Here is a 12697-nt window from a genome sequence, read left to right as displayed (position 1 = left end):
TGAGAAATGATTTCATAATCTTATTTAATACCATTTTCAATAATGAGATCAGAATGAAAATGTGACTAAGAATTCAAACATATTCTTTATCTGAGACTAGATTTTTATTTGAAAAGTAAATCTGAGACCTTTAATATTTGAAATAATGAGATTTGAAATCAATGTGATGAATACAAACCATGATCAGAAGTAATACTTTTAGACAATATGATAACTGTAAAGTTTGATCCTGGTCTCAGACACGGTCACACGGTCAGTCTATATGAGTCTGGTAAGTAGTATCTGGAGAGAAGCATAATACACTGATCTCAATTCTCATTTGAACTGATAACTATTATTTGAACTGAGATGATTGATTCTTATTTATATACAGTCTGATCTACTTAACTGTTATACACTGAATTCTGATAAGCAGCATCTGAAGAGAAGTGTAATATATCAATCTTAATTCTCATTTGAACTGATAACTATCATTTGAACTGAGATAATTGATTCTCATTTATATACAGTCTGATTTACTTAACTGTTATACACTGAATCTCAGTAAGTAGCATCTGAAGAGAAGCATGATATACTGATCTCAATTCTCATTCGAATTTGACAATAATTATTTGAACTGAGATGATTGATTCTCACTTGTATATGTTCTAACATACTTGACTGTTATACACCTCGAATTCTGATCATATCTATTCTCAAATACTTGAACCGATTTCTCAATTCATTCAATATAACTGATATGACAGACAAGATAATATCTAGTGTGATAGTTCACCTTAGTGTTTCTGAAGATTGAAAACTTTGATACAAGCATATGCAAGAATATGTAAAGAATAAGAAGGTATCAGACTTCATCAATCTTGATAAACTTAATATCTTCTCTGAACTAGAAGAATCTCTGAAACCTGAGTATTCAGAAGAAGTTATCACAGAGATTAAGATAGTATATAATATCAAGATCACTGCATGGAAAATAAAATATATGAAATATAAGAAATTGAATGAAAAAATGACAAAGATATGAGATGTTATATGAAGAACAGTGAATGTCACAGAACTATGATATGTATACAGTGAGAATGATGATGTGAAGAAGATTATTCATTCATTAAGAAATTATCTCTCATTCATGATCACAGACTATTAAGATGATATGAGAACCTGATATTACAATCTCTGCAAAGCACTGAAAAACAGAGATATAGAGAAGTGATTAAATGACTGATCACTTATCAAAGATAATATCAAAGAGACAGATATAGCTGAACAGTTCAACTTGAAGAAAGACTTCTTAAATATGAATCTAGCTATTAATGCAGATTATATACAAGCATGAACTAAAAATATCTGATATAATAAAGATGTCATATCTTTGATAGAGTTAGTTAAGAACTTCAAGAAACAGTATAGAAAAATGAGTATTCTTAAAGAAGATAAATCTATGAACTTTGCTACTCTTAATGAAAGATCTTAGTAATCATTATCAGTAACATTTGAAAACTGCATCTGTGAAGCCTGTCACTGATACACTCAGTGCTACTACCTGAATTCATCAAGAAAGTTATCTGAATGAAAGAAAAATGAGAAGAAGAGAACTCAGATTGATCAAGCTCTTAAAAATCAAGAATTGAAGAGACACATTGATTGTGTGATATCTAGAGATTCATTCATGAATGTAAATATAATAGATGTCAATGAAGCAGTTCTAGAAGAAATAATTCTGAAGCAATCAGATTCTCAATCTATTAATCATTAATCTATTGATTAACAGATCTGAAAAATATTAATGAACTCTTTAAATTCTCACTTCTATCTCTCAAACTCCTGAATCTTTGATACTGATGTGAAACAGTATATATGTAATAATTGAACATATTTTCTATTCTTTACACCTGTGAATGTGAACACAGAAGTCTATACAGACAATTTCAGCACTAAAGTTGAAGATTATGAAACTGTTGAAACTATCATGATAAATGAAGCAGAAAAGCAGTTCAATGTCAATCTCATCAACACAGCTTACATTCTGAATTTTTATATAAATATCATTGCATAGAAACTGTGTTTTCATATAGAAGACATTTATTATAATGAAAAAGACTTCAGATTGTAAAAACATACAGATAATATAATCTTTGCATATATTAAAGTATTTGAAGAGTTACTAGTTACAGAATATAGTAATATAACTGTTTTCTCAACTATATTGGAAAAATTCACTACTGAAGCTGATACAGCTATCACATCTCACACTTCAAACATCTCTATATCTAAAAAAATGATATTTTTAAATTCTTTAACTTCTATAAATTCTTCTTCTAATCTGTCAATACTGTCACGCCTCTGGCCGCGCCAAGGCCCCGCTGCGGTTCCACACGGCCCATCACTTTCATGCGGATGATTTCATTCCATTCAAACCGGTTTTCAACTACTCTATGACATTATTCAGATATATCATAGAAAGATCTGATTGATGAATATGAGAACTCTGCTTCTATATGAGATCAGCAGATTACTCTTCCTTGATAATATAATACTGCTGAGGTATCACTTCAGCTATTCTTACTTATGAAATGAAAGAAGAGTATTCACTCATTGTCTATATAGAATAGCTAGATGCTGGCTTCTCATCAAAGAAGTCAGTGATTCATTTTTCTTCTACTAGAATATATATAAGAGTTACTGCATATCTTATACAATCTTCTTAGTATACTAAGTATTATATCTGTGATATTCTTGTAATAACTCTGTAGCCTATGAGCTTGCTATTCAAGCAAGATAGTCAAGCTCACTTATACAGCTTCTTAAATAACTATCTCTATATGATGTCACTGACTAGTCACTGCTTTGATTCTATCATATTATAATTTGAATTACTTGATCTGATTATAAGTTTGAATCAGTTAAGCTCTAACAGATTAATATAGTCTCATGCACCTGCACTGAAACTGACCTGATCTCACTCTCTGAGAGAAACACTACATCATCTTCTAGAGTGTGTACATCTCTATTTCAGCAGAAATCTGAGATTTCTGAATCTGCTGTATATTTTGATATGAGCTCTTCAACTGCTCTATCACTGCTGCAGCCTCTACACACCTACATCTATTATAAAGATAGAGAGATTAAGGTCAGAGATTCTCTGAGATATAAGAGAAATATCTTATCTGAATTTTACAGCTTTATTCATACTCTTAAATGAAAATTCCACCTTAATCTGAGCCAGTATAATACTCATGAGATATGAGTAATATATACTGTCAACCTTCTTGAAGACATCTCTGTAACTACTTAAGTCATTAAGAAGAGAAAGCTTGAGTGTATCAATACTGTTATAACTTGAAAAGAATTCAAGAACTTTCTACTGAATTAAATTAAAGATTACTATAACTGCAGCTTCACAGTGATACAGTGATTCAACTCATTATATTAATAAGATAATAAGAATTCTTCTGATTTTAATATAAGATTTGAAGAATATTAAGAGGAATTGACTGATGATTTTAATTAATTAAAAATACAGCTTTATCTTACAAAGCTGACTCATAAAATGCAGATAATAATATCACAATATCAGAGTTTATTAATCAATTATACTGAGCTTGTCAACCTGACTTTCTGAATCTATTTGAATAATCAATTCTCTGAGAAAAAGATTAATAAGATCTCTTCTAAGTAATTAATGACAGAATCTAAATAGTACTGTGACAGCTTCAGTGTAGAGAAAGTAAAGAAGAATTTCAAGTATTCTGATTCTTCACTTACTGTAAAGAAATATTAAAAAAGATTTAATAAAGATCTCTGTTTCAACTGCAGAGCTGATGATCACTATATCAGTAATTGCAAGAAGCTGAAGAAGAGAAGAAACTGAGAAGATATCTTCTTAGAGTTAACTTCTCTTCTGATAAATGTATCTGTGAAAGATAAAGAAGAGAAAGAAATGAAGAATTGATAATTCTCATATCTCTGAGTTCATGTTACAATTATAATGTATACTCTGAATAAGAAGATATCAGTGAGATGTCTACTCAACTCTGAAGTGAATACTAACTTCATATTCTATTTCTTTTCTTTGATAAAGAATTGAAAGAAGATAGATCTATCAAATCATATGAAATTTACTGATGAAATAAAATATCACTGTTTTAACATAATTCAAGCAAAGTGTGTAGTCACAGACTTAGAAGAAATCTTCAAGAAAAGTAGTCTGCTTCTTCACACAGTTAATATCATAGATGAGAATATCATTCTAGGCCTTTTATAATTGAGAGAAAACAATTCTCTCATTGACTGAGTTACTCAGATATAGCAGTACTGTCTCACTGATGAAGAGACAGTAATAGAGAAATCTGAAGAGTTTCATCAGAAGAATCTTGAGAAAAAGATAGAGTCAATATACTGTATAGCAGATAATTGAGACTTGAGAATAGATGAAGAAGTCATCATTCTCACTGTAAGATTAGCAGCAGTATTTATCATTGAAGATGAATATACACAATATCTCTTTATAGATTATAAGAATATCTTTTCAGAAAGAGAAGTAGTGAAGTTTTCTGATATTAAGATATAATATAAGATTTATCTTGAAAACAGTGTAACAGTACTATACAGATTCTTTTATAACTTATCTGTAAAGAAATTGAATATTCTGTACAAATATCTTAAAGAAGTGCAATCAAAGAACTGAATACACTTATTAAAGAGTTCAGTAGAGACATCTATACTCTTTGTACTCAAAAAGAATGATAGATTATACTTATATATAGACTACAGAGGTCTTAATAAGATGACAGTTAAGAATTACTATTTATTACTATTGATTGATAAGATGATTGATTGATTATCTAAAGTAAAGATATTCTCAAAGATTAATATATAAGATATCTATCATAGAATCAGAATTAATAAAGATGATGTTTGAAAAACAGCTTTTTATATTAAGTACAGTAATTTTAAATATCTTGTTTTATCTTTTAATCTTTATAACACTTCAGTTATCTTTCAGATCTATATAAATAAGATGCTGCAGAGTCTTGTTAATATCTTCTGTATAGTATATCTGAACAACATTCTAATCTTCTCAAAATCAGAGAAAGAATATGATACTCATGTTTGAGAAGTATTGAGTCACTTGAAATAGTATTAACTCTATATAAACACTGAAAAATGCTCATTCTATATGCAGGAGATTGATTTCTTAGATTATATTATTAAGATGAACAGTATTTCAATGAACAGAAGTCAGATCTCTATCATTGAGAACTGACCAGTACTATGAATATACTGTGAGATACAGATATTTCTAGAATTTGTAAATTTCTACAGATAATTCATCTATGTATATTCATGAATTACTGCTCTTCTTACAGATCTGTTAAAGAAAAGTGTGAAAGATAGAAAAATAGAACTGTTTATTCTCACTCAAGACACTGTGCAGATGTTTACAGAATTGAAACAAGCTTTTATAGATATTACAATACTGAATCACTTTAATTCTGATTTATTCAGTCAGTGTGAGACTGATGTATCTGAGAATGAGATCTATAAAGTCTTTTCACAGTTGACACTGAAGATCTTTCAACATTGAAAGAATCAGAGAATAATTACTTCTAAGAATATAGATAATAAATTGTCTGTGAGAGAAGACTTTTTCACAGAGTCTATAAAACACTGTAAATAAAGATTAGTAATCTTCTTCTTCAAGAAGTTATCACTCATACAGAGAAGATATGATATTCATGATCAGAAGATATTAGTAATTATCAAATTCTTTAAAATTTAATGATATTATCTTCAGAATAGTAAGTACTTAGTATAAGTTCTCACTGATTATACAAATCTGTGTTACTTCTTGACAACAAAGAGTTTGACAGAACATCAAGCCAGGTGAGTGAAGCTGCTTTCAGAGTATGATTTCTATATCTGATACTGTTCTGATCAGCTTAATCTCACTGACACACTGTCTAGACAGCTCAATTATAATATTATTAATACAGAGAAGAATTCTATAAAAGAATCTCTATCATCACTACAGAAGAAGCTGGCTGCAGAAGATTAAGATTCTCTAAAGCTTGAAAACAGCATCAGTAAGACAGCTGTGTGACTCAGTATAGAAGATGAAAGAAAATCCAGATCTCTGTAGAGAACTAACACTGAAGATCATAAGCTTCTCATATTATATCTTACTATCATTAAATTAGTAAAGAATGAAATGATCTACAATCTTTCAATCTGACTATTTTTAAAATTTATTAATAAGTTACAGAAGAGAGATGTCTCTACTACAGCTTGAATTCAGAAATTGAAGAAGAAAGAATTCAGTTTAAACTTGAAAGAGACAGACTCTGAGCAGGGCAGTGCTGCTAAGAAATTAAGTCACTGATAATTAGAAGAATATGAACTTCTACTGCTAAATAATTCAGTCTTTGTCTCTTATAGCAGAACAGTGTGTCAGAAGTTATTAAGAATTCATTATAATAATTCTCATGCAGAACACTTCAGATTAGATAAGACTGAGAAGCTTCTAAAATATAAATATATTTAAGACAAGCTTCAGACAGATGTTAAAGAGTATATTAAGACTTATAATATCTGTTAAAGAATAAAGATTTCATGATATAAGTAATATAGTAAGTTGATATCACTGCCTGTTTCAAAGAACTTATGATAGAATCTATCAATGAATTTCATAGTTGATCTGCTGAAGTCAATAAGAGTCAAAGAATATGACTCAATTTTAATCATTATTGACTACTTTATAAAGATAATCAGATATATCTCTACTTATAAAAAGATTAAAGTCTCTGAATTGACTGATCTGTTTTTAAATACTATTATTCATGATTACAGTACTCTGAAATTATTAATAATAGATTGAGAATCTCTCTTCATCAGTAAATACTGATCAGCTTTTTACTATTATCTTATAATAAGATATCTTCTCAGTATCACATTTCATCTGCAGATAGATGATCAGACTGAATATTAGAATCAGACACTAGAACAGTATCTTTGAGTATTCTATTTATATTATCAGAATGATTGACTCAAACATCTTCTAATCACTGAATTTATATATAATAATGTAAAGAATATAATCTTAAAGATATCTTCTTTCTATACTTATTATAAATATAATTCTTTATTACTCAGTGACATCATAGACAACATTTCAAAGAGAGAAATAAACAGTCAGAATATTAAACAGATACAGAGAACAGAGTATCTCTCAGTGTCAGAAGTAAAAGTGAGATTGAAACTTTTGAATAAAATTCATAAGAAGATAGTAAAAAGTATTCATCATACTCAGAAGCAGTAGATGAAATACTATAATTGAAAACATCTTTCAATGAAGTTTTTAATAGAGAATCAAGTACTACTTTCAGCAAAGAATATCAAGATAATAAGATTATATAAGAAGCTCAGTGAGTAGTGACTAGAACTCTTCTCAGTAATAAGAGTGATAAGTAAGCAGATATATAAGTTAAAATTATTCATAGAATTGAAATCAATTCATTCTGTTTTTTATATTTTCTATTTGAAGCTCTATAAGTAATACTCTAAGACAGAGTCATCTCAGCTGAATAACATTGAAATAGAGAATAATACTGAATATCTTATAAAGAAAATATTGAATAAGTAAATATATTATAATAAGCTTCAATATTTTATGAAATGAGAAGATTATTCATTGTCAGAGAATTCATGAGAATCACTTGAGCATTTAAAAAATGCTGAGAAAGAGATTAGAAGCTATGAAATAACTAGTAGAGATTATCTCATTACATATTAAAGACATTGAGTAAGAAATACTGCTTAAGACTTCTTATTTTTCTTAAAGGATTTTTTAGAGATAATCTTGCAGTGATGAGCTGATATCTTATAAGCTCTGTAGTACTCTTCTTCTATTTTCTCTCAGAGAATTTTTAGAAGTTTAATGAGACTACATAAGTGTAAAATTCCTGAAGTGATTAAAAGAAAAGAAATATTTGAAATTAATAAAAAGATTAATATTATTGATCTGCAGACTGCTGCTATTCTAATGAGATCACAGCTCACTGAAAAAGTAAAAAGAGAGATCAGAGCCTAGTTATTAATAACTATATTCTTATCAAACTCATTCTTCACTATTGAAGTCTCTGACACTGATATCTTTATCTACTGAGAAGTTAGTACTGCAGCACTGCAGAAGAGCATGAGAAATATATAAAAATATTAACTTATTAACTTACAAAGCATCTCAGTTATCTATTTCAATTGAAGTGAGATTTTCTTTAATCAGTAATTGATCTCTGCAGCACTTTTAACAGTGATATTAGCTGATCTCTTCTTAAGATCAGTCATTCTGAGGTGTTTTTTTATCTTGAAGACTCACACTTTTATCTTCTTTTACAGATGAGCAAGAGAGATCTTCTCAGTCTTGACAGAATTCATCAATACTTAAAGCTCTGAGACTCTTACTCTGTACTGCTTGAGTATCTAAGCTTTTTATCAGAGCTGATATGATGTCTTTCTGTGAAGTAATACTTACAGAGAGATAGAAGTCATTGTTACAGATACAATAGAAATAACAGAAGTGAAAGAAGAAGCAGATGCATAAAATTCTCTTCTTCTTCAGCTGCTTAGTGTAGTGCAGACAGATAACAGTATCAGTCAGAAGCTGCATCAGAGCCTTCTCACAGAGAGAAGATAAAGAAACTATAGAACTCTGCAGACTCAACTCAGCAGTATTCTGAGCAGGGCTCAGATATACTGTGAGAGAGAAACTACAGATTAAGCTTCTCAGAGTCACTGTCTCTGAAATCAATCTCTTCTCAGATTTCTCTTCAAATGATTACACAGAGTCATACATCACTGTGTTGACTGAGAAGAGGAACAGTGTCATAATAGTGACAGAGAGAGCAGAGAAAGAATCAGACATGAATAAACTGACTGATAGAAGAAATGATATCTCACTATAAGACACAGTAACTATCATCACAGCTGTAAGAGAAGCAGGAGAAGAAGAAGAAGAAGATATGATAATAAAAGCAGTGCTTCTGCAGCTCATTGACATCACTGTCTTCATCTTCAATCTGGCTTTCTTAACAGTCATGGAGACTGCAGCTGCACCATAAAGACATTTATTATTCACTAGAAAATATCAGAATAAGCCTCTTATTATCTCTCAAGAATGATGCTCTCATGCACTCACTATTACAGAGGAAGAAAGAGGAGAAAAATGTGTCACAGAGAAAGAGAAGATCTTTTCAAAAAATTCTGTCACTACTGTTAGCTTTGTCTCTAAAATATATCACTTTTACAGGAAATTTCATATATAGAATGAAATATAATGAGAGATCTGCAAGTCACTTATTAACTACATTTTTCATATTTCAAATCAATATATAAGAAACTCACTTATCATGCATTTAATTTGAATAAAGATGAGAAAAGAAAGATCTACACAGTCAGCAGAAAAACTCATCTATTTCTTTATACAGTATATACACTGTTAATCAGTTAATAATCATTACTATATAATAAAGAAAATTTCTAATTCAGTAATCTTGAGAGCATCAGAACTATATTCTTAAAGAGAAGAGTATTATTATATCTCTAACTGTATCAAGATCTCACTGCAATTTCACACAGCTCATTGCTTTCATACAGATGATTTCATTCTGTCTGAACTGGTTTTCAACTACTCTATGACATCATTCAGATATATTATAGAAAGATTCAATTGATGAATATAAGAATCACACTTCTATACAAGATTAGCAGATTACTCTTCCTTGATAATACAGTGCTGCTGAGGTATCACTCCAGCTATTCTCACTCATGAAATGAGAGAAGAGTATCTGTTCTTTGCCTATATAGAATAGCTAGATACTGACTTCTCATCAAAGAAGTCAGTGATTTGTTTTTCTTCTACTGAAATATATACAAGAGTTACTGTGTGTCTCATACAATCTTCTTAGTATACTAAGTATCATATCTGTGATATCCTTGCAATAACTCTGTAGCCTACGAGCTCACTATTCAAGCAAGATAGTCAAGCTTATTTATACAGCTTCTCAAACAACTACCTCTACGTGACACCGCCGACTAGCCACTGCTTCGGTTCCGCTACGTTACAATTACACACTTCATTAAATTATTCTTTCAACCTGCTAATATGCACTTCTATAAAACCTTCACAAAAACCTAAGATCTCTATAGCTACACAGTCTATGTAGTATAAGAGATTAGAACATTCTTCAAAAATCATCATTTAAAAGCTTATAAATAATGCAACTGATGTTTAAATCACTTATCTAGAAGATACTGTGAATAAGCTTATCACTGAGCTTTGTAAACTCTGTTATCTATCTAATATGAAAAATTAAATATCTACATATTCTCACATTAGATCTTAAATATCATTTGAATGTCTCTATACTAATATTATACATGGCTCTACACAGTGCTATAATAATAAGTGTTATCTCATACATTTCATGTGTGATTATCTATGATTTCATATAGCTATCACAGCTATCTGAAAATCAGAAATCTGAAAAGCTCTTAGACAAGCTATTAATTGAATTAAATGCTAATTCAACTGTACTATAAATGTAAGAGGCCTACACTGAATAGATCAGTATAATATATAGATCTTATATAACAAAGAGAAAAACGTTAGAGAAGGAAAGAAAGAGAAAGTGTGAGAATCAGTGATCAGAGTGAATATTTATATGTGTACACAGTGATGTACATGGTGGAACTTCGGGGCGGAAGAATAGAGGTTTTCATATGTGATGAAGCTTCAGAGTGAAAGAATAGAAATTCTGTAGGTTTTCAGCTAAGAATCAGCAATCAAGAATCAAAGTGATAGAAATCTGTGAAGTGTAATGAAATAGTCTATATAATTGGTCAGGTGCAGCTTATCACATTAGTCTCTCCTCTCTTTCTTGATTATATGTAGCTCTCATTGGTCAAGGGCCGCAGTCTCAGATAATATAAAACTCAGAGTTCAGATCAGATAATTATAGTCAACTCATTTCACAAGATATTATTAGCTACAGTCATGAGATCTCTTATCAAGAATATCTTCAATCTCTTATTCAAGTTTGTTATCTTCTTCTATGATCTCTGACAGCTGTCAGTTGAAAGTCAGTTGAGAGGAGAATGAATCAGTGACAGTATGACAGAGTAAGCTTGTATGAAAGACATCATGAATCTCTGATAATATATTAAGACAGTAGTTATAACTGTCTAGAACTTCTATCACTTTATACTTTATATAACAGTAATTCAGTGTGTGAGATAAGTGTGTGATCTGTATATTCTTAAGATTCAATCATACTAGATCTTCTATCTTATATTACTTAATAAGATCTTGATAAACATTGATTTAATTCTCTTAATTCTGTTCAGCACTCATCATGAAGGCTTCTACTCAATCACAGATATCTCAGAGTTTTATTACTATATTATCAGCAATCTGAATTGAACTGTGAAGATTTGATATGAAATGTGTAATCTCTAGAAGATTTAGCACTTTTATATAATATTTATATATGAGAAAGAACAGAATTATATCTATTGAAATGACATCTCAGTCATTGATAGTGACTTCAGTATATAAAAGAAGATTATATTAATTATCTCATAAGTAATTACAGAACTTATAAAGATAATTCTTTATAATCTGAATTGTCTATTCTGATACATCATTAATCTCAGAGTGATAGATAGTTAATAAACAGTGTATAATCTTGAGAACTTGACAGATTTTTGTTCAGAGAGTACTTATGAATTGATAATCTTAATTCAATACTATAGATCTTGATTATTTATATATCTGATAGAACAGGCTTCTTAGAAAAGCTTCAGTAACTTATTCAGTATCTATCTTATTATAAGATTTTAATATTATACTCTTACTTAATCAGTTTATAATGATCAGAATATTTCTATAATTCTTACTCTTAGAGAGATTAACAGTGAAGTTAATTATCATATTTTATCAGATTCTATCAGAGATATTAAGCAGTTTCAGTAAATCTTTTCTACAGTTCTTTTATAAGATGATGAAGAAATAATGATTACAGTTTCAGATAAAATATCTGATGCTGTTTGATATCTCAGACTAGTAGAACTCTTGAGAGATCATTTCATACAGTTGTTTATAACCTGAATAATTAGTTATATAAGAGTCATACATCTCTTGCATTATTCAAGTGTGTAAGAGTTTGAAGTAAGAGACTCAGTGTTATTTACAGAATTATAGAGTGTTATTATTATTAATTAAATATTCTGAGATATCAGCTCTTACACATAGTTCTGAGAAAAATCAGAATACTTCTTATCATACTACTTTGATAAGTGCTTGAAGAAGTTTATCAGTTTAAGTTACTGTATGTCATAGTTCATCTAATATAGATTCAAGAGAAGTTAAGATATCAGTGACAGTTCTAATCAGAGAAGCATGTATAGTGTTATAAGCTGTTTCATCTTGATTAACTAGTATCTTCAGATTCAAGAGCTGGTACTCTCAGTTCATTCAGCAAGTATCTGTTACATTGAATAGTATATCTTACTCTTGTTATAAGAGAGCATCTATCATTGAGTTCTGACTGTCAGAACAGTAGTGTATTGTAAAATGAAAGTAACTTAAGAACTCAGATTATTATATCTGTTATTCAGTGAGTTTACAGATAGTTATAAAGTA

This window comes from Blastomyces gilchristii (genome assembly GCF_000003855.2).
Source record: "Blastomyces gilchristii SLH14081 genomic scaffold supercont1.11, whole genome shotgun sequence".
NCBI lineage: Eukaryota > Fungi > Ascomycota > Eurotiomycetes > Onygenales > Ajellomycetaceae > Blastomyces > Blastomyces gilchristii.
Note: the sequence above shows the minus strand (reverse complement) of the source record.